The 24525-nt window shown below is 40.3% G+C and overlaps 1 protein-coding gene across 5 annotated transcripts in view; it reads right to left on the bottom strand.

The window, feature by feature from the left end:
- Positions 1-24525, bottom strand: part of CDC42 (cell division cycle 42) — a 47287-nt gene extending 22762 nt beyond the window's left edge. Inside the window, exons 1-2 of one of the 5 annotated variants that reach the window (XM_040229544.1) lie at positions 24195-24283; positions 21663-21741 (exon numbers count right to left, since the gene is read on the bottom strand). The gene's annotated coding sequence lies outside the window, so the exon portion shown is untranslated. The other 4 variants (XM_040229540.1, XM_040229543.1, XM_040229541.1 and 1 more) reach the window with 4 other exon arrangements.

Raw genomic sequence — 24525 nt, 5'->3', positions numbered from 1 at the left:
TTCCAGTGAATATTCAGGACTGACTTCCTTTAGGATGGACTGGCTGGGTCTCCTTGCAGTACGTGCTGTTGTGTTCAACTCTTTGCAACCCCATGGACTGTAGCCTGAGACCTCACGGACTGTATCCCACCAGGCTCCTCAGCCCATAGAATTGTCCCGGCAAGAATACTGGAGTAGCCTGCCATTTCCTACTCCAGGGAATCTTCCTGACCCAGGGCTCGAACCTGTGTCTCTTTCATCTCCTGCACTGGCAGGTGGATTCTTTATCACTAGTGCCACCTGGGATTCCCCTGATAGCTCAGTTGGTAAAGAATCCCCCTACAATGCGGGAGACCTGAGTTTGATCCCTGGGGTGGGAAGATCCCCTGGAGAAGGGAAAGGCCACCCACTTCAGTATTCTGGCCTAGAGAATTCCATGGACTGTATTGTCCACGGGGTCACAAAGCGGTGACTTTCATTTCAATTCAGAGCCACCTGGGAAGCCTGACTCCAGCTTAAATGAGGTTTCTGTTATCAATGTTCACACTGTTAATACCTTTTATAAAAATCTCTTTTTCCTGTTATACTTGAATTCAGCCTCTAAATCAGCAATTCCAAAAATATTACCTCAAGCAATCACAGTCAGGATTAGCCAAAATGAATTTGTTATCAATTCAGATTCCTGGACCCTCACCCCAAATCTAATAAACCAGATCTCAATTCTCCCTACGTAATTCTCATGTACAGAGAAGTCTGAGAACCACAACCACATATGATAACCAGACAAAAAATACCAGTAACAAAAGAATGCAAACTAAGATAAACACTACAAACATTTAAATCTCCAAGAAGTGAGTTTCTTCAAAGTAGAATCCAAATTATCACTGTAAATTATCTATATCAACCAGGTATTTACTAACACAAAACTCATGTTGGATACTGAGAGATCATGAACCAAGATACTTCAGAGATGCTTTAATACTGGTTCAACCTCAGTGTTCTCAAATAACAGTGCCAACACTTATATAGCACTTACTCTGTGCCACATACTGTTCTAAACATATTACACATATCTGTACATGCCATCCTCTCAACAACTCTGAGGTATGTACTATACATCCCTGTTTCACAGATAAGAAAAGGAGGGTTCAGTGAAGTTAAGTAACTAGTTCAAGATGACTGAGCCAGTAAATGGCAGAACTGGAATTTAAGCCCAAGGAGTCTGTCAAGATTCTGCTCTAAAACTCTATTCACTATACCACTTTCTCCTGAGAAGACATTAATAAAAACAAGCATGATCACTGCAAATGAAGTGGCACGTATATGACAGTTGCCAGCATTAGGCAGAGGAAGCTAGAGGAGGAGCGAGGAAGAGGGATTAAGTTCATTTCCTATTTCTTCACCCTGCAGACAACCACTCAATCTTTACTGGGGAGAAGGGAAGCGAGAATTTGTAAGATAAGAGTTTGCTCTTCCTCTTTCTATCTCTATACCCACAAATCTTCCATTTCTTAGGCTTCCTAACCTGACAGTTCAGCAATCTATCAGAAATCGGTTGTGGGACCCCAGCTAAGAGCACTGGTTAAGAAGTCAGACTGGCTCTACCACTCTAGCTTATGTGACCTTAGTCAAGCTATTTAACTGCTGTTTTCACTTATCTCAAAAATAAAAATAATAATACCACTCTCATAAAGTTGACTGAAGAAGATAATATATGTAAAGAAGTAAAAGTGCCTGGCCTCCAATAAATGCTTACTAAATGTTTACACCTACTCTTAAATGAGTAAAGTCTTTACTACAAATGTAATCAAATTTAGAGTTATCATTACAAAGGTGGTCATTTCAGAGTCAAGATCCAATTTAATTAGGGCTATTCTGAAAAGCATTTGACATGTATTACTAATATTAATAATATCACATATTAAAATGTCACCAGATGACCCACAGATGGGAAGGAAGCAGGGGACCAGGGGAGAGACTGTTTTTGCAACATACATAATGGCAGCTTCAACAACATGCACAAACTAGGCCAGACATGTTTGTAAATCCTATGCTAACTCTCTATTTAAACCATGTCAAATCACTGTAACAGCAAAGAGATTATGTAGTACCAATTTACCATTCTGCTATCCAGAGTGGCTAGAAAAGTCATTTTGCACCAACAGCTAAATACTATTTCTTTTTAATAATGAAGTTCATTTGTACCATAACTTGGAATTGGTTGTGTTGAGCAACCTTAGGCACAAAAAACGACTGCCAATCCTAAGGAAGAAAAATTGTGAAATAAGGTAATCGTCTACATTCCTTCCCAGTATCTATCACTCTTCCTGACAGCCACACCAAAACCCTTCTCTTAGGTTCTTAAATGCTTTGGTGGTTCAAATTACCCTTCAAGGATCTCTAAACTAAAGTCCCTTTAGTTTTCTGGGATTCCTAAGCTCTATCTAGATTTAAAGAGACGATGGGGGTCTTTCCTAGTGGTCCAGTGGCTAAGTCTCTGGGCTCCCAGTGCAAGGATCCTGGGTTTGATCCCTGGTCAGGGAACTAGATCCAACATGCTGCAACTAAGACCCAGCACAGCCAAATAAATAAATATTTAAATAAAAATAAAGAGACTTTGGAACTCTCTCTTTAGCATCATTATTAGCCAACTAAACTCCACCAACAATGCAATTTGCAAGGAAAAGAACTCACACAGCAGAAGGGAACAAAGCTCCCAGCCACAGACGCCTTGACTTTCCATGCACCATCGTTCATTCTAGACATAAGGCACAAAGAGCATATGAAAAGATCTGGGGGGTAGCATTTGCTAATAAGCATGTTTTGCAAAAAAAAAATGTATTCTCAATCAGATTACTATATCCCTTATAAAATGATGTGAAATATTAACAGTAAACAGTATGAATAAAACCCACGTCTGATTTTTGCTATTCACTGTGGTAAAAATAACTAGTCTTTGTGCAGCATTCCTGTCACAGAACTCCTAAACCCTTCAAGTTCCCCTAAATGACAGCAGTATCTTTTGTCATTCATAATGAGCTCCTTCCTAATAGTGACTAGGAAGGGGCCCCTGGATAGCCTTGGGATGGGACTGCTCATCAGAAAGGCCAAGCAATGAGAGGGTTAGAATTTTCAGCCCTACCTGTCAACCTCAGCAGTAGGCGACGGGGAGGAGAGCACTGGAAACTGATATCTGTGAAAACTGTTGAACAAGAAGATTTAAGAGAGCTTCCAAGTTAGTCACCACATTGTGCTGGAGAGTGCCTACCTGGAGGGGACCTGTATCCCATACCCCAAAGTTGCCATCAGCCAGGCAGCAGGGTGGTTAGCCTCGGCACCCCATCTGCTGCAGCTGCTGCCTGAAGCTGAGGCAGTCTTGTGGGGCTGAGCCCTTAAGCTGTGGGGTCTACACTAATTCTGGGAGTTAGTGTTAGAATGGAATTGACAGAAGTGATATCAGAAAAAAATACTACATTCACACTAACACAAAATACACCCAAAGTAATACTCTTTTCATCTGAAATACAGTTCTCCCTGAAGCAACCCATTTTCATACTTAAGATACAGGAAAAAGACATCAAGAATCAAGACAATAAGAACCCTGAATAACAGGCCTTCCTTACATATCTGATGACACGGCTGCTCTGGTTACAGGGTTAGACAGAATGAATAAACTTGGTGCCACTTGTCTCTCCTCTCACATCCAGTCGCTTTTGGAGAATATGGTGCATACAGCCTTTTGCAGCTCTTCCCAGAAACCCTCCTGCACCTCTGCCCTAGATGCCTTTCTCCCCCAAAACAAACAATATACGTAAAACCTTGAAAAGAGACACTTAGTTTCAAACTAAATTTAAGAGTTCATCCAATATTACTTAGAAGAACCCAAATAAAGAATATTATTTTCCTTCAAAACTGGAATATTCCTTAATGAACTGAATCTCCCATCATTTTGCAGATATTCTGGCCTAAATGGAAAGGACTTGCCCCAGTGCCAGACAGTTAACAACGATGTATCCTGATAGTCTTACCCAACTCTTCAGAATTCAGGCAAATACATAACAAGTCACATAAATACAGTTCTTTTTGAACTTGATAATCTGTTTTCAGAGTCCTAAGTAAACAAGGAATCATCTTAGAAAACTTTGGTGCTCATTCAAAAGGTCAAAATGATTCAACTACTGCTCAAACTTATCTGCTCTAGTAAAATCCAAAAGAAGCTTAATATGATCACATAGTTTGCCTCAGTTTTCAATAATAAATGCGTGCGTTCCAATTTGAACAATAAATTAAAACTAGAATTCTATAAAGTAACTTTCTGTTAGTAAAAAACAGACAACCCTGTGTTGGGAGAGACAGTCCTCATGGGTCTCTTGTGGTCCTAAGCATCTTCTAGGTATGCTAAGTGGGCAAGGCCCTGATCACTCTACCCAGACCATGTCACAGGGTTGTTTGCAGCAAACAACCTTGACGGGTACAGTAAAGCCTGCCTCTGGGACAAACAGCAAGGCGACCTTCTGCATGCTACTAAATAGTAGGTTCCCCAAGCTCGGCACTCCTCAGCTATGACACAAACCCAGTGTCACCCATCCGTAAGTCTTAGGGGTAAGCGACCCAGCACACAACACTCTTGTCTCCTGCTGCTGGCTATGGCTTAATTAAATTCGTTGTCTCCGACCCATGTTTTCTGCCAGCATCCGTAAAACAATACAAGGCTAACATATTAGCTTTTAAGGGGAATAAAATAAAATCCCCAACCCTGTTTACTTAATTGACTGAGCTCTATGAGAATGATTTTGGTGTGCACTTGAGTTGTGGAAGTAAATAACAGAGCAATTAGATGATTTCTTAGAATAATTAACAGAGTAGAGGCTAGGTTACTAGGTCTCATATCTTATGCAGTATCCAAAGGTGTTCTTTACAGAAAACCCTCCTGAAATAATCAACATTTTTTTACACCTTGGTCTCCTCACTTAAGCCAGTACATGTTCCCTAAGAGCTGACTGGTTGTTTCAATTGTTTATGTTCCATCTTCCAGGTGTCTGTTCTAATAGGAAGAAATGAGTGAAGGCCAGAATCCTCTATCAAGAAAGGTGGTAAAATAAAACTAAGAATGTATTTGTTTTGCTTTGAATAAAGCTAATAAATCTGCTATTTTTGCAAAAACCAAACCTTATTTTGTTCTCCTATCCTTAAACAGCTGTGAAAGTCAAAGTATTAGTCACTCTGTCATGTCTGAGTGCAACCCTATGGATTGTAGTCCGCCAGGTTCCTCTGTCTATGGAATTCTCCAAGCATATGGAGTGGGTTGCCATTCCCTTTTCCAGAAGATCTTCCAACCCAGGGATCGAATCCAGGTATCCTGCATTGCAGGCAGATTCTTTACAGTCTGAACCACCAAGGAAGCCCCTAAATAGCTGTGAGTATGCTTATTTTCCCCCAAAATTCTACTTATTCACTTCTAAAATTAAGTCATTATATAAAGTTAAAGGATAAAGTCTCCTGGTACATGTCTGAGAGCCCTGTTGTTGCTTTTTTTCCTCTCAAATGTTTAACATGAGATTGGCAGATATATGTAAAATTCGCACCAAAATTAGTCAAAGAAATCAGAGAAACAGACTTGGGCAGAATGTGATAACACTACAAAAGCCTTTGATTGCTGGAAAAGATAATGGGTTTTTCTCCACTCTCGTAAATGTACTTTCCAGATGTTACATAAAACAAAAGTATCTTTGGGCAAAAACATCTCAAACTCTTCATGTATCTCTCCCCCACAAAATGGCTGCAAAATTTCTAATATCTCCAGCTGACAATTAGATGCATTAACATATGCAAAGTGTTGAAAGGCAAACATTAGGCATTCATTAAAGCAATTACTCAATTCTTCCATTCTCTGCCACTTGTGAAAGAAATTGATATATATTGTGAAACTGCAACCTATATGAGACAGTAGAGAAGCGGGTGCCAAATTAAGGCTCTCTGGGTCCTTGAAATGACAAAAAAATGAAGCAACTGTCGGGAAAGCGCTGACAGCAGCACCCGTAACATGAAAAGATTAGATCCTGTGTGGCAAAAAGTAGTTTTAAGCAGGGCTCAAAGTTTGCTGTCAGCTTCATTTCTGAAAATGACTTCATTCAGAAATGTCTGATCCAGTAAGAATGGGAGTCCTTATTTTTAGAACCTTACTGAGTTTTCCTTCCTCAAACTACCAAAAATTAAGGGATGCTAGCCAAAGTAATCATTTTTTATTATCTTTGTGACTCAAAAAAAAATTTAGTCCAATTAGTAAGTATCTACTAAGGTATATAATTTCTGAGTGTAATATATTTCAAAACAATTTGGAAAAATTGAAGAGTATGCCAAAATGTATAAGAGTACTAAGAATCTGATTAGAAAAGAAGGGAAATTACAATAAGATTTTCCCTCAAAATATTCAAGACTTGTAGATTTATTCACTGATTCAACAAACACTTAGTAAGTGCCAAGCACTGTCCTATACATAGCCATGCCCCCATGCCTGGAACAAAGTTCCTGTCCGCTTGGGACAATAATCCTAGCTGTGTATACAGACAATAAGGAAATCAGCATCGCCCCCGCACAGCCTTCCTCGTAATATTACTAATACGGACACCCTTATATGCAGGTTTCCTATTCTGTTCTCTTAAGAAAGGGCAAGGAGATATTAAAACACACTCAAATCTACCCTGTTTCCTGCAAAAGATCAGACAACAAAAGACAGAGCATTTCACAGATCCCAGATCTCAAGTCTACATCTGCTACTGCTCTGAGGTCTGACAACCTAGGCAAAGACAGGACTGAAATTGCTCAACTAAGTTTGCGTCTTACTCGGCCCATCTAATCAATTGCAAGTTGCCTGATATTATTTAAATTATCTAATACAGTATGGTGCTTATTTCAATGTCTATGCTTTTATCCATAAAATCTCTCCAAATCTTGGATATCTAGCCTTACAACTCATCCTGTTTCTATCCTAACTTCCCATCCCAAAATCCCACCTCATCTGAAACACATTCCCTAACTATTCCAGCTATCAGAAACTGCCCAAATTCTCTGAACTTCCATGGCAAGGCCCTTCTTAGCTCTTAAGTTTCCTATCTCATACTCTATCCTTTTCACTCTTCATGCTCCAGCTATACATGTCTCACTATATTCCTCAAACATGTCAAGTCCTGTCCTGCCTACAGGTCTTTATACTTGCCAAATAGTCCTTCCCCTGTTCACAACACCGTTTGACTTCTCATCTTTCAGATCTCAGCTCAAATCATCTCTTCAGAAAATTCTCCCCTAAACACACTATGTAGAGTACTATCCAGCCACCTCCCTCCTCACTTCTATCGTATTATCCTGTTTATTTCCATTATAGTATAGACATAATCTATAATTATCTTGTTTATGTTATATAGCTGTAAAGGAAGACAGGTAAAAAATAAGGAAATCTCTGTGAAGGCGGGGACTCTGCTGTATTCCTAGAAGACAGATCAATACTGGACACAGTAGGCACTCAGTGAACAAATGTGAAACACCACTGAGCACTCAATTATCATGTTTTTACTCACAGAAGTGTGTGTTTATTCTAAAAGAGCTTAAGCTCTCTGAGAGGAAAAACTAGGCTTATACTTTTTTATCTCCTTCCCAAGGCACTTTAATACAGTACTGAGCTAGAACTGAAAATTTTAATGTATGTAATCCCAGCAAGTTACTTCACGTAATCCCAGAAAATTATTTCACTTCTATATCTTTTCTCTACAGTAACATCTAACTCACAAAACTGCCACAAAGAGAAACAAAGCAATGTGTATAAAACTATTGATTATCACCTGGTAGAGAGTAAACACCTAATCTGGCACCTTATTTTTATCCCCAATTATAATCTGCAAAAACCAAAATGGCCCTATGAAAAAGATCGGAACCACTGTTGTAAAATGAAAGCATCTAAATACTATATATAAGAAAAATCCTTGCTTCTACTTGACAGGGTTAGGGTTTCCTTTCTGATAATCTCAAAGAACAGCTTAAACTAAATGTCACATTTGTAGCTTAAATTCCAATGTCACATTTGTAGCAAGAGCTTTTGAATGTTACAGAAAGGGTTGCAATCCACTTTACTTAAAGAGACAAAGTAACAATTAATCATGCAGCAAATATCTAGCAAGACTAATATGCCCAGGAAAACAAGGTCCAGGAAAACAATACAGAGGAGGCAGGCACAAAATCTTTCAAGTCAAGCAGCCCCTTAGGGATTTAGGGGCTTCCGCCGTGGTTCAGTTTGTAAAGAAACTGCCTGCAATGCAGGAGACCTGGGTGCCATACCTGGGTCAGGGATTCCCCCAGAGAAAGGAATGGCAACCCACTTCAGTATTCTTACCTTGGAAACTCCATGGACAGGCAAGTCTGGTAGGCTACAGTCCATGGGGTCCCAAAGAGTGGACACGACTGAGTGACTAACACTTTCACTTTCAGCCCGAATTTTACATTTCCATTCCTGTGTGACTTTGGGCAAGCTTAACCTCTTTTCAAGACCTTGTTTCTCCATTAAAAGCAGAAGTAGTACTTACATCACAGGTTGTAATAATGAACTGTTACTCCTCTGTACAGCACTTGACACTCAAAAATGAATGTTTCTTATCATTGTGAAGTGACCCAGTGTGCTATGTGCAAAAGTGTGCAAAAGTTGCTTCAGTGGTGTCTAGCTCTTTGTGACCCCATGGGCTGTAGCCCACCTGGCTCCTCTGTCCGTGGGGTTCTCCAGGCAAGAACACTGGAGTGGGGTGCCATGCCCTCCTCCAGGGGATCTTCCCGACCCAGGGACCGACCATGTCTCTGCATCTCCTACACTGACAGGCAGGTTCTTTACCATTAGCACCACCTGGGAAGCCCCAAAATGACCCAGATAAGCAGTTAATTCAGAATCTGATTAAGCAGTCTTCTATAGGGGGTTGTGTTTATACCCCATGAAAATGCAAAGTGAAAGTCAATGATATACCCTTGAAAATAAAATGTGGTTTTTACATTAGGACATGATACACAAAGTAAATTTTAGCTTTCAAAAAATATCAGAAACAATAAGGAACAAGGTTCCCACGTCTAGGCCAGTACCTACCAAAATTTAATATATACATTCTTTGGTCAGCAGTTCCATTGCTAAGACGTTCTCCAAGTATGCAAAGAGGGAGGCACAAACATATTTACCACAGCCTTGCTTGCAGGAACAAAATGGACACCAACAGGGGAACAGTAAAACAGGTCATATTACGAAGGAATATCATGGAACTATTTAAAAAGAATGACCTATAGTGCCTGTTATGGACTAAATTGTGCCCATCCCACAAACTGATATGCTGAAGTCATAAACACCAGTAACTCAGAATATAACTGCCAACAAGATGAAAGGCAACCCTCAGAATGGGAGAAAATATCTGCAAATGAAGCAACTGACAAAGGATTAATCTCCAAAATATACAAGCAGCTCACACAACTCAACATCAAAAAACAAATAATCCAATCAAAAAATTGGCAGAAGACCTAAACAGACATTTTTCCAAAGAATACATACAGATGGCCAAGAGGCACATGAAAAGATGCTCAACATCACTCATTATTAGAAAAATACAAATCAAAACTACAATAAGGTATCACCTCACACTGGTCAGAAAGGGCATCATCAAAAAATGTACAAACAATAAATGCTGCACCAGACATGGAGACAAGGGAACTCTCTTGCACTGTTGGTGAGAATGTAAATTGATACAATCAATCACTCTGGAGAACTGTATGGAGGTTCCTTAAAAAAACTAAAACTAAATAAAAATATGACCCAGTGATCCCACTACTGGGCATACACCCTGAGAAAATCATGATGCAAAAAGACACACGTACTCCAATGTCCACTGCAGCAATATTTACAACAGCCATGACATGGAAGCAACCTAAACATCCACTGACAGACGAATGAACAAAAGAAGTGATACATATGTTGGATCATGGAAAAAGCAAGAGAGTCCCGGAAAAAACAACTACTTCTGCTTTATTGACTATGCCAAAGCCTTTGACTGTGTGGATCACAATCAACTGTGGAAAATTCTGAAAGAGATGGGCATACCAGACCACCTGACCTGCCTCTTGAGAAACCTGTATGCAGGTCAGGAAGCAACAGTTAGAACTGGACATGGAACAACAGACTGGTTCCAAATAGGAAAAGGAGTATGTCAAGGCTGTATATTGTCACGCTGCTTATTTAACTTCTATGCAGAGTACATCATGAGAAACGCTGGGCTGGAGGAAGTACAAGCTGGAATCAAGACTGCCGGGAGAAATATCAATAACATCAGATATGCAGATGACACCACCCTTATGGCAGAAAGTGAAGAAGAACTAAACAGCCTCTTGATGGAAAGTTAAAGAAAAGAGTGGAAAGGTTGGCTTAAAGCTCAACATTCAGAAAACTAAGATCATGGCATCCGGTCCCATCACTTCATGGGAAATAGATGGGGAAACAGTGTCAGAGTTTATTTTTCTGGGCTCCAAAATCACTGCAGATGGTGAATGCAGCCATGAAATTAAAAGACGCTTACTCCTTGGAAGGAAAGTTATGACCAACTTAGACAGCATATTTAAAAGCAGAGGCATTACTCTTGTCACCAAAGGTCAAGGCTACTAGACAAGGCTATGGTTTTTCCAGTGGTCATGTATGGATGTGAGAATTGGACTGTGAAGAAAGCTGAGCGCCGAAGAATTGATGCTTTTGACCTGTGGTGTTGGAGAAGACTCTTGAGAGTCCCTTGGACTGCAAGGAGATCCAACCAGTCCATCCTAAAGGAGATCAGTCCTGGGTGTTCATTGGAAGGACTGATACTGAAGCTGAAACTACAATACTCTGGCCACCTGATGGAAAGCGCGGACTCATCTGAAAAGACCCTGATGCTGGGAAAGATTGAGGGCAGGAGGAGAAGGGGATGACAGAGCATGAGATGTCTGGAAGGCATCACTGACTCGATGCACATGAGTCTGGGTAAACTCCAGGAGTTGGTGATGGACAGGGAGGCCTGGCGTGCTGTGGTTCACAGGGTTGCAAAGCGTCAGACACAACTGAGACACTGAACTGAACATATGTGGAGTATTACTCATCCATAAAAAGGAACGCAATCGGGTCATTTGTTGATGTGGATGGACCTAGAGTCTGTCATACAGAGTGAAGTCAGAAAAAGAAATATTGTATATTAATGCATACATATGGGATCTAGAAAAATGGTACTGATGAACCTATCCGTAGGGCAGGAAGAGAGACAGATGTGGAGAACGGACTTCTGGACACGAGGGGACGCGGGGGTGAATTGAGAGAGCAGCACTGACACATATATACACCACCTGTAAAACAGACAGCTGGCGGGAAGCTGCTGGATGGCGCAGGGAGATCCACTCGGCGCTCTATGACAACCTGGAAGGGTGGGGTGGAGGGGGTTGGGAGGGAGGTTCAAGAAGGAGGGGAGATACGTATACATATAGCTGATTTACAATGTTGTACAGCAGAAACTAACATAACACTAAAGCATATATAACATTTTCATTAAGGACTCATGGTAGGTTTTAGTGTAAGGAGTTTAAAGGAAATATTCAAACTGGGTCTCATTGTCTGCCAATTTTGGCAGGAATGGGTTTGTGTCATTTCAATTACAAAGATAAAAGTATGCCATGTAATTTATATGAAAATTTATTTTTGTAGTGTACATAGTAGTCATCAAGTCTTTTGACAGAAGTATATTTTTAAAGAATTTATATGTGATGAATCCATAATGTCTGGAACTTTGCTGAGACATGAGTGGGTCACACTTTTCATTGTAAACTACAGCAAGAAAAAGAAAATGTCTTAACAGTGTTAAGAGAGTGAGATTGAGTGAATATTCATGCAGATGTGGAATGTGTTGTATTAGTTACAACCTGTGACCTAGTGTGGTTCTCATTTCAAACCTCAGAAGGCAAAAATGTACAAACTCTCTAAATATTAATGTTCAAACACTGACAGAAATTCTAACATGAATAAAAAATTATATAACTTGTTGGTTAAAAAAATGTAAAGCAATTATACCTCAATTAAAATTTTAAATTAAAAAAAATTTTAATAATAAAACTATATTTCGAGACAGAGCTTTTAAAGAAATAATGAAGGTAAAATGAGATCATATTGGTGGGCCCTAATCTAACTTGGTGTCCTTATAGCAAGACTGGGACACTCAAGAGGGAAGACCAAGTGCAGACACTAGAAGTCGGCCGTCTAGAAACGAAGAGGAGAGGCCTTGGAAGAAACTGACCTGCCCAGACCCTGCTTTTAAACTCCCAGCCTGCAGGACTGTAAGGAAATAAACGTCTGCTGTTTAAATCAGCCAGACTATACAGTAATCCTAGCAAACACTACCAATACGGTGCAAGTGTGGAAGATCTCCAAAATATATTGCTTTTGAAAAGAAAAGTGCAAACAGTGTGCATAATATAGCAATTGATGCATGTGAATTTTTTAATGGAGAGGAGATACATATATACTGACAGGTCCAGAGACTCTACAAAAACACATCTGCTGGACAAGTGACTGCTTCTGGGAAGAGGATATGGGTGTGTCTGTAATGGGTAGACATATTTTTCATCATATTCTCTTTTGTACTGAAGCTCTCACCATGTACATATAGTATTTTAATTTTAAAAACAAAGCTATCTATTAAAATGAAAAGATCTCCAAAAGCCATTCAACAAGTAAGGAAAACATTATGAGCAAACCTCGTCTACAAGATATATCAAGTACCAATAAACCAAACCCAAAAAAAAAATAAAAAAATAAAAAAATAAACCAAACCCATAAAAATCTGTGATCTATTTCATGAGCATAGGCTTTTTTGTGTGTGTGTTGTATTCTAAGATCCATTAAATATTCACTCATTTGCCTCAATAATACCCTTCATAATGTACCAATGTATTTCAACAATTAAAATGCTTTTATTCTTGTTTTTAAAAAAATAATTCCACTTCAGATAATTTATCCAAAATAAAGAAAATTCTTTATTAAGAAACAATGAAATACCTTAATGTTAAACAGAAAAAAACGATTAAGTAACAATACACCAGAGAATGACATGCAATACATATTAAAAATAGTTATGAAGAATACCATCAGAGCAAACAATAAAGAAAATATCAGCTATGCTAGAGTGAGTGTGTGTGTATATCAATTAATGAACAAGAACCTAGTGCCTAACATCTTTTTCAATCTTCACTGCATCAGGACACAAGTTAGAATCTAGAACATGTTACACTTCTGTTCTTCCAAGAAACAACTCTACATACTGTAAAAGTCAGCAAGATATTTAAGTGCTTATTATAGCACTACATTGGGTAAGGCAGAAACCCTGACTTCAAAACAAATTTAGTAATTTCCTCAATGCCTACTCTGTGTCAAACACTATGCTAGATAGCTTGACATACATCACCTTGTATAGTTCATTGGTTATAAGCAGAAGAGACTAACACAATTGCAATAGTCTGCTACAACTTCCAAAGATTTTCAAAAGTAATAAAACATGGGAGTGGTCAAGAATGAAAGAAACACACACACACACAGGCTGAGTTCATGTCATATAGACTCTGAAAGCTAAGGACAGGAACTTTCATTTAACTTTCATTTAATAAGAAGACGCTACCATTTCTTTCTGATCCATGAACCAGTTTTTTTTTTTAGGCATATCAATCTTGTATCTGTACTCCAAGGTGAACTGTCAAAGGTAACTAGATAAAATACAGGAACTCAACTAAGAAACTAGTTTAATAATCCAAGGGCCTGAACTAGGGAAGTGGCTGTATGCCAGTAGAGAAAGAGCTGACCAGTTTGGGGGTGGAGGATGGGTTTATTTAAGGAGGTGGTAAATTATGAGGAAACTTTTTTAGTTCGGGAAATTACAGGAGAGATGTGTAACACAGACAAATGGAGAAGTTGGAAAAGAAATCTTAAGATCAAGGTATTACGTTCTTTTGTAAGATAACACGCAAAAGAATAGCCTTTTCAGAATCAGAACACAGTAATTTGGTCCTAAGTCCATCAAGGATGAAATCATGTGCCAGTATGTATCAGAAGTCCCACATACAAGCATACATTTGCAGCAAAAATGTCTGAAGCAAAAAAAAAAAAGTTACTATATAACCTAGACAACACACACACCATAAAATGAGTGACAAACTGAGAACCTTTCTCTGAATAGGTTATCAGGTGAGAGGCCAAAAATGGTTACAAAACTAACCATGATCATTTAAATTTTGTTATATCTAATGAGGCAGAGGTACCTACATTCAGATACTCAACAATCTATTTTACAAACTACAAGCCTTTTTTTTTTAAATAAGATTACCAAGATTCTGAAGCAAAGCAGTCTACCAACTGTAAAATTAACAGGGTGAACTTCTACAGTAGCACTCAGCTGTGCACTTGAAGAAATAATTCAACAAAGAATAAAGACATCATAACACTTGCACTAAATTCTATGTCAAGGCAGTACACCTGGCATGACTGCAGATGTTTCAGCCTGGCTGCACAGCGGTAACAGTATAGTTCTATCCACTAAAAGAGATCAAGAGAAACAAAAACAACAAAGACAAGAGTTGCAAAGACTGAAAAACAACCAGTATGTGCTGGCCACAGATATGCCTTTTAGAGCACACTTTGCAACCAAAGATAACACCATCAAAGCACAAACTTCTACTTTGATTATGAACTCCTTCTATGGAAATTATATACACATACCACATTTTGAGAAGCTAAGCTCCTATAATGGTATTCCAGATGCATTAATAATACACTTCTTTTAAAGCAATTATCCTTCTATTAAAAAATAAACTTTTAAATAATGAAAAAAATTAATTTGTTTAATGTCTGTTTTTAAAGACTTCATATAAAATTAGGTGGAACAGCACTGGTCACTGATTGAAGACTGACTACAGTAGTTCCCTCTACTTAGAATGCTCTGGCCTGGATGACTCATTCAGTCATATCCCCTACAGGTCTTTGCTCAAATGTCATTCTGAAGTGAGGACTCCTCACGTACCTTACCTTAAACTGCACCACAAGTTCTACAAACCCTGAAACACTCCACTGTTCCCTGCCTCCCCTTCTTCATTTTTAGCCACTTATCTCCAACCCACACACTAGTGTGTCAGTTTCATGGGGCCAGAGATCTGTTTTGGTCTACTGCATTCACTTCTATCACCAACACCTAGAACTGTCATTTCCAGAGAGCACAGAAAGGGTTGCTGAAATCACTAATTAATAAAACAGTATGGGTTAGAGATGAAGCGAGTCAAAAAAAAAAAAAAACTGGTTCTTTGAACTCAGAATACACCCATTAGTCGATCCTCTAAGCTCCTAAACCCTCATCTATCACTATCCGGAGAAAAGAAGGGAGGGAGGAACAAAAAAAACCAAAATTTTTTTAACTCCCTCTGAAAGACAAGAATCCTATTCCTAAAGCTTAAGTCAAGGCCACAGCCCAAACTAGCTCCAGTAGTTAACATCAAACTGTTTAAAAGCCACCCAATATCATTTTGGAGAATAAATATCCTGAATCATCATGAGCAACTGTAGTCTGGGAATGCACAATTCTACTTTTTTTTTTCTTTTTGTGGCATGTGGCATGGGGGATCTTAATTCCCTGGCCAGGGATCCCCCCACCTTGCATTGGAAGCCCAGAGTCTTACCCACTGGACCACCAAGGAAACTCTACTGAGTTTTAAACTAGCAAAAAAGGATACTTTTCTATAAAATACAAGATCCCTATAAAGAATGTGTACCACATGATGTTTCCAACTGTATCACAGTGAAACAGTTATGTAGCCAATCTTAGGCTCAGTAGCTTTATAATTAAAATGTGCTTCTAATTTTGGAAAAATTCATTCAGATTTAACATCAATTAAAATAGTACACTTAAGGAAACACAGAACTGCCAAAAAATTATTTCCAGAATCTAGGTTTTCACAAAAATCTTTGTTATTGATTAGCAATGGCACCCCACTCCAGTATTCTTGCCTGAAAACTCCCATGGACGGAGAAGCCTGGTAGGCTGCAGTCCATGGGGTCGCTGAGGGTTGGACACGACTGAGCGACTTCACTTTCACTTTTCCCTTTCATGCATTGGAGAAGGAAATGGCAACCCACTCCAGTGTTCTTGCCTGGAGAATCCCAGGGACGGGGGAGCCTGGTGTGCTGACATCTACAGTGTCGCACAGAGTCGGACACGACTGAGGCGACTTAGCAGCAGCAGCAGCTCTATTTTAAAAGCTGTTTCTAAGTCTTAGGTTTCTTTTAGAGTGTGTGTTAATATTTCCAAAGAATCACCTCACCTTTCTATTGTTAAAAAAGACAGAACATGAGAAATCTATGTTTTTTAAGAGCAGAAATGACACCAATTTCTCAAACTGAAAGTAGCAGAGGTAAAAAAATTTGATGTCAACAGAAAACAAACTTTTGTATCTTCAACATATATCACACCCAAGACATGAATTGTGATCCTAAAGAAAAATTACCCCACTACCAAAATATAGTAATTTTTTAAAAAGAACTAGAACAGCCCAACCCGAGTCCTTGACTCTAATCCTGACCCACAAAATCATCTTTCCCCATTCCCTCACCTCTTTTGGTCAACTATCCAACAGTAAGTAAAATGATTTTTTTCTATTCCTGGCTCTGAACTAGAACCAAGGACAATTTTTTAGGAGAATACATCTTCATTTCCATGTAATATATGAAACTAGTGGGGGAAAAATCAACGTAAAAGATGGTATCTGGGCCAGGTTTTTGTTTTTGTGAGAAGGGAGAAGTGGATTGGGCAGTATGTATGACAAGAAAAAGCAAAAGAAAGATGTCATATTATAAAATACAAAGAACTTACAGATTACTGCCACAAACTCCTAAAAAACTTGTTTAAGTTAACAATTATTTTTTGAACATAAAACTTCTTTGGATCTCAAATAAAGTAGGTTAAAAATTACACGACTTTCAGAGCTTTTAAAAAATGGCTTTGAAATTACTGCAAGCTTTTCAGAATATTGGAAAATAATAAATACTCAAACTAGGATTACTGATCCAAGAACAGAGAAAACTGGAGACAGAGACTCCATTCAGAGCTTTCCTTTGCAGCCACTAGACAATCCCTTTCCCAGTCCCTAATAATGGACTGCAGCCCTTCCCATACCTTGCCTGATTTTTAAATTGAGATGGAGCTACACCCCCATGTTGTTACTGTTAAGCTGCTAAATTGTGTCCAACTCTTTGCAACCCCGGACTGCAACATACCAGGTTCCACTGTCCTCCAATATCTCCCAGAGTTTGCTCAAACTCATGTCCATTGAGTGGGTGATGCTATCTAACTATCTCATCCTCTGCTGCCCCCTTCTCCTTTTGGCTTCAATCTTTCCCAGCATTAAGGTCTTTTCCAGTGAGTCAGCTCTTCACATCAGATGGCCAAAGTACTGGAGCTTCAGCATCAGTCCTTCCAATGAATACTTAACTCCCCTATCGATACCCCAAAGATGTGTTTTATACATAACATGCCAAGTTCCATCCTAAGGAAGTACATATTAGCAATTTCTGTACAAAGATCTTGAGCGGCGTTTAGGTTACAGCAAGAATAGATAATCTATGGCCTCTGCTAAAGTCTCTACCTTTCACTTGCCTCAGGAACTTAAAGTTTTTTTCCATTTTTCTACCCATAGCAAAGCCACACCAACAGCCCTTGAACCTAATGGAGATTAACAAGCCACCAAATACCACTTTCTCCCAGTCCACTTTCTCAAAGGTGGAACTGGGTGTCCCATGGGTTGGGGAGATGGGGCCATCACCAAACAAGTTTAAAAAACACTGAATTAAACAGATTCTGACAATCTGTGATCAAATGTAAATAACTTCTATGAACCCTTAACAAACTTACATATCATATATTTCCAAAATGGGGATATATTAAGTAGGGGTTCCAACCCATCCCCATGGAAACCTCTTCCAGCTATTCTGAAACACACTAGAGAATTAACATAGGCATTACTCTTAAAAAAATTTTTTTTGATTTATTTATTGGCTACACAGCATGCCACGGGGGATCTTAGCTCCCTAACCAAGGATTGAACCCATACCCCCAGTATTGGAAGGGCAGAGTTCTAACCACTGGACAACCAGAAAAATCCCCACTCTTAAAAATTTAAAGTATCCCTTATCCCCATCTTCACTGATTTATAAATGCTTGAACGTGAAAGTGAAGTCGCTCAGTCGTGTCCGACTCTGCGACCCCATGGACTGCAGCCTACTAGGCTCCTCTGTCCATGATGAACTAATATTTCCTTTGGCCCTTTAAACAAATAAATCATACAACTGAAAATGATTCAAACACTTTCATAGCTTATATTTTATACTATGTATACTATTTATCCACTTTCTGAAACAAATTAGAGTATTAGATACTGATTTAAAGCCCTAGCACTCACATTTAAAGCCCCAGCACTCAACATTCACAGGAACTATCCATTCATTCCTAGTTATCTGAAGAATAAAATTTTATATTTAAAATCTTAAGTTTACTTTTAAGTCGTACTGTTATTCTTAAACCTTACAATAAAAATATGGTTTTCTGGCAAAGTAATAAATAAATAGATGGTTTAACTCCACTTCAAAAGATTCTAAAATTGAGCTCCTCTCAAATAGCCTTCAGCTGTTTTACAAACACTAGAAGTTACAGTGAAGCTGTATTAGGATGAAAATCCTTGAAACCACATATAACAAAGATATCTTTCTTAAGAAACTTGACTCTCACATCCTATTCCTCTTCATCTGCTTTTAGACAGATTTAAAGTAAACCCAATGAAAACAAAAAAATTACAAATATCCTTAAACTGCCTACCAACAAAGTAAATGGATTGTAGCTGAAATCTTGCTTGTTTTCTTCTACAAAATTTATCATCTCACAGTCTTTAACACTAATTACAGTATTCTTTAATTCTACCTCCATTTCTCCCCGTGGTTTCATCTGCTCCTCATTTGACCTGTTATCTTTCATCTCTTCTGTTCACACAAGGAGTAACAAAAAGTGATAATCTTTTTAGCTGAAAATGATGGCTGTGGCTTAATATCCAACAGCAGATGGCTTCAAAGTGCCCCTTGGGACACACAGAACGGACACAGGTGTGCCTGAGACATTGATTCCCAGCTCTCCTGGGGCTGCAGCACCTCCAGCCAGCCAAGAGTAGTCTTATCCTTTTACTCCAGGGTGCCATACCATACTTTTTTTTATGTCTCCATTGATTTGAAAAAGGTCATGCAACACTGCTCTAGAGCACACAATGCACAGGGATATTACTGGTGAATCTCTTCTATATCAATCAGTATTAAGAAAAATCAGAAAATTTAATCAAGTCCTTTAAAAATAGCAATAATTTTTTCAGGATGGTAGCTAAAAAAGACTAGATTTTAGTTATTAACATTTTCCCTTGAGACTGGAGATATGGTTTATTTTAGTACCAAAAATGCAGAAAAAATTTTTTACATTTGATCAGCTAAATGCCAACTTTGTATTTAACCTGTTTTCATAACCAACAATTATGTGAATGATCCTAATCATATGCTCTTCACAACAGCAATTAGTTTTCCATAAAAAGTCACTGAGTTCAAATGTGTAACTGAACTCAAGTTCAAGCAGTTCTAAAACTAGAATTTAAGATTAGTTATTACTAAGTGGGTAATGACTCTTTAGAAACTAAACACATTAGTTCCTGATGATGAGCACAGACATGAGGCGATTCTACACAATAGGCAGGAAACTATAACTCAGAGGGTGCTTCAAACTTCAATGTGCATGAAAATCACTTGGAGATCTCATTAAAATACAGATTCTGATTCAGTAGGACTGGAATGGAGCCTGAGATACCTAAGGAGCTCCAAAGTGAGGCTTATGCTGCTAGTCCACATACTTCACACTTGAGAACTTACACCCTTTGCTCTATGACACTGCTTAAGATAATGAACATAAACGTAAAGCAGACACCAATTCCCACTTCATTTAATTTTTATGGTTTCATGAGATTAATCTGGGAGAGGGATGGTTATTAAACTGTTGATGTTTGAGAGAAATGCATGTAACTTCTCAAAAATGGGGGCATTAAGCAAGGCTGTAATAATAGCAAGAGCAAACACCTACAAAGCACTGCTGTGCCTCAGTTAATTGCTTTAAGTACTTCATTTAGAATACTCCTAACAACACTGTGGGGCTTCCCTAATGGCTCAGCAGTGAAGAATCCACCAGCAATGCCCGGGACACGGGTTCAATTCCTGGGTCCTGAATTGGGAACATTCCCTGGAGAAGGAAATGGCAACCCACTCCAGTATTTTTGCCTGGGAAATCCCATGGACAGAGGAGCCTACCATGGGGTCTTAAGAGTCGGACACGACTTATCGACCAACCACCACCACCACTGTGAGGTAGAGACTATTGCTAGAACTTTTCTATGGAAGGTTAATCCAGTCACAAAGACGTTACTCAGGCTGCATGGAGCTAATAAATGCCAAAGCCAGGATTTGAATCTAAGCAGTCTGATTCCAGAGTCTACACTATTAATCACTATACTCGCAGTGTCTCTCTCAAAACACACAGCAACAGCAAATCAAAATGGCTCACTCTTACAGAAAATGATGCAAATGTAAAGTGTCAAAGAACAGAGTGAGCAACCGAGGTTCTCTTCAGGTGACTGACCACTGACGCTTGGTAAACACCATAACTTGATTTTTGCTGTTAGAAACTGTTCTGGATTTCAGCATAATAGCTAAATATTTTAAGAAAAAAATGTTTCTAATTTTTTCTAATAGGACATCATTTTGGTAGCAAAAATGGGGTTTCACTTCATGGAATGAGCAATTTGAGACCAATGTCCCACGGGCAACCAGTAAAGAAGAGTTTTGACATCCAGGACTTATAACAGGAGTGAAGGTCAAAACAACAAGAAAGAAAATTGATTTGCTTTAGCAAAAATATTTTGGAATGAAGGGATGAGCAACTAAAAGTAGAAACGTAAGGGACAAAACATAACATGACCAAGAATTTTATGCCATTAAATTGAGGAAAAGAAGTTGCATAATTAAGCTATTTCAAAAAAAGAAATTGGGGAAGGAAACATATTAAAGTCTGCATAATTTTTAGGAGAATAAAAACCAGTCATCAGAAAAGGTTTTCTAAGCAACTGTTAATTGTTCAGATAGTACACCTGCAGCAAATATAGGAGTAAACAGATGGATATGGTTAAGCAAAAAAAGATTAGTAATCATAACTTCAATGAGCCCAAATATGGATATGGCTGACCAAGCACAAAAGTCGTCTCAGGAAACAAAGTACATACGCCTGTAGAATATGCAGAAAGAGAAAATGTTAACCCTCAGACATCACATTCATTCATTTGACAAACATTTCTTGAGATACATCATGGTTTGGAACTAGGGATCGGGGTGACCACACCAGGTCAAAAGTCCTGCCTTCATAGATTTACATTCTAGTGGGTGAAATTAACAGACTTGGAAGAGACTACCAAATACTGAAAACCTAGAATGCAACCTTTAAAAGAAAACACACAGGTCTATTTATGGGACAGAAGTGAACATACTAAACCCCCCTTCCTCCAGCAGAGGAAGCTCTGTGGCCTTAAGTGTTTCTCGTTAAGCATTCCTTGTCCTCTCAAAAACAGACCCTAAAACGATAAATGCATTTAAAATAAAAAGTACAATTTTACTTTTACTTCCAAGAATGGCTATAAATACTCCTCCCAGACAGGCACAGTAAACTGTACTTTGAAGTTTTCCAAATGGAACACATCTTGAATCAAAACATTTTATTAGTGAACCATTTTTAAAGTAACTAGAAATGCTTCTTTAATAAACCATAAAATTAAAAGTGGAAAAAGTACCCGAATAAAAAAAATCTTGAAGTTACAAAAAAGTCAAGATGTGGGTTTGGTGGGCTTTGAAAGAATCTCACTGATGTTTCATTTCAGCCCCTGACTACGTTAGGAGACAGTGGAGGACAGGGGAGCCTGGCCACGGGGTTACAAAGAGTCCTACACGACTTAGCAACTGAACCACCACCACCCTAGGCTGTAATACCTGCCTCGGGTGCCCAAAAAATTAAGTTCAACTGAGTACAGGTGTTATTACATACAAACACTTTAAGAGGTTGTGATACCTTTTGGGTCTTGAAAAGATTACTGAGAAAGAGCTCATTTTTAATACTCAATCACCAATCTCCTTGCCTCAGTATAAAAGCTGTAAATCCAAACTATTCTCCCATACTTTTAAAAGGGAAGAAGACAATTGATATTTGTGTATTTAAAGCTCTTAAGTACAGAAGAGTCGAGAAATATGGCAGATAAGTACTTCAATTTTATATTCTTAAAAAGAGATACATTATGACAAACAAATGTATTTCAGAAGAGCCAAGCTCCACACCTATATAATCATCTACCAACACCTACAAACTACCAAAAGCTGCTTTAAATCGACCACTTCTATTAAGTGTTTAACAAGCAATCTGTTCTCTCTATAGAAACGAGAAACAATAAGAAAGTACTTGTTCCAACATGAACTATCCTTATAACAATGCATTACACAACTGGATCTCATCTGCTTTACAATGCTAATATTTTTCTGTGCTACTGTACCCTGTAGTCAGCGAAGGATATACAATTCAAGACGTGCCTAACATTCTGAAGAATGAATACTGTGATCTCCAGTCTGAAAATGTTATTCACTTGAGGGTTTTTTTTGTTGTTAAAAACCCAAAACTCATTTTAACAAAACTAAAGTGACCAGCAAGCAAAGAACAGGTGTAAAATGAACTGACTCTCTTTTCACCACCCTTGCCACAAAAGTGCACGTGAGTCGACTTAGGTACGTACTCTGAATCAATAACACACTTATTAAAGTTAAATAATCTGAGAATGTTATTTTGGAACAAAGAAAGGCTTCCACAAATAAATTAACTTCATTCCAATACAGTCACAGGAATCTTTAAAGTTACTGCCCACGCCAAGTGGCTAAAGAAAAGTGTTGTCTTGGCATTAAGATCATCTTGAGATTTTAAACCTCCCTGGCTTTCAGACGCTTATGAGACGGCCAGGATTTCAAAAGATCATCTCTGAATACCAGTAGTTGGGAAACAGGCAGGATATGCCACTGGGTGGACCAACAGAGGCTACAAATGCTGTCTTAATTTAGCGAGCCCCTGACTTGCAGGAGTTAAAAACTCTCACCCCCTTATATTGCAATGACGTAATCTTCCCCACTGCATTTCTCTAGGACTTAAAGGGAAAGGCGGGGGGAGCAAATGAACAAAGAAAAATTTCCCCCTAAAGAGAGGAATCAGGCAAAAGGCAGAACGACAGTTTCGGGAGGTGGTTAGGTTAACTTCCAGCAAGGGAAGCTTCAACTGAAGAGGCGGGGAGGGAGAAGAGTTGGGAGAAGCCAAACGGAAATGGTACTGGGAGGAACTCGACCTAAGGCAGGAATCAAGGAGACGGGAGAAGCGGCGACTGCGCCGCCCCCCACCCCACCCTGCCGGCGCGGGACGAGGCGTCGGGCGGCCGCGCCGCAGAGAGAGGGAGGCGCGCGGCAGGGCCGAGCCCCCCTCGGACCGCCCGCTTCCCCGACCGCCCTCGCGATCCGCTCCCCTCCCCCGCCGCCGGCAGCAAAATGTCCGCGGCGAAGCAGGAAGTCGAAGCCGGGGCGAGCGCTGGGGGCCGGCCGGCCAGCCAGGGAGCCCCAGCCCCGCCAGCCCGCGGGCGCCTGAGAGAGGGTCTGCGGCCCTCGCCGCCCCGGCCCGGCCGTCCGCCCCGGCGGATGGGGGCGGTGGGCGTCCGCGGGGCCGCGGGGGAGGAGAGCCGGGCGGCCGGGATGGGTGTGACCCTTTCCTTCCGCCGCTGCCCGGTGACAGCCCGGCCGCGCCCTCGCCCCGACACCTCACGCCCCGGCCGCGCGCTCCGGGCCGAACCCGCGCCCCCCGCCGCCGCCGCCGCCGGGCCCTCCGCGACCCCCTCCCCTCAGTCCCCCTGACAGAACCCGGACCCGCGCCGCGCGAGCCCGGCACCCCTCCCCCCGCGGCGCCCGCGCCCGCCCCCCGGGGGTCCCGGAGCAGGAGGTCCCCGCGGACGGGGAGACGCCAGGGGCGGCGCGGCGGGGGGACGGGGATGGTGTGAGGGGGGGAGCCGCTCCCGCGGGGCAACCTCGGGCCCCACACTCACCTCAGCTCCTCCGCCGGGGCGTTGGCAGCACTGCGCGGGGTCTCCTCGGCTGCCGGACAGGGGCACGCGCCTGACGTCAGCACGCAGGCGACGCACGGTTGGGTTATCCGCGGAAATGGGAGGGGCCGGGAGGCGAAAAGAGGCGGAGCGGTTCCGGGCGGGGCCTGAACTCCTCCCCCCGCTCCCGCCAGGCCCCTGGCTCGGGCCGCCTAACGCGCACGCGCCAGTTACCGCGGTCGC

Source organism: Oryx dammah, unplaced genomic scaffold (assembly GCF_014754425.2).
Source record: "Oryx dammah isolate SB20612 unplaced genomic scaffold, SCBI_Odam_1.1 HiC_scaffold_27, whole genome shotgun sequence".
Lineage (NCBI taxonomy): Eukaryota > Metazoa > Chordata > Mammalia > Artiodactyla > Bovidae > Oryx > Oryx dammah.
The sequence above is the reverse complement of the archived record's forward strand: the minus strand, read 5'-3'. Positions and strand labels throughout refer to the sequence as shown.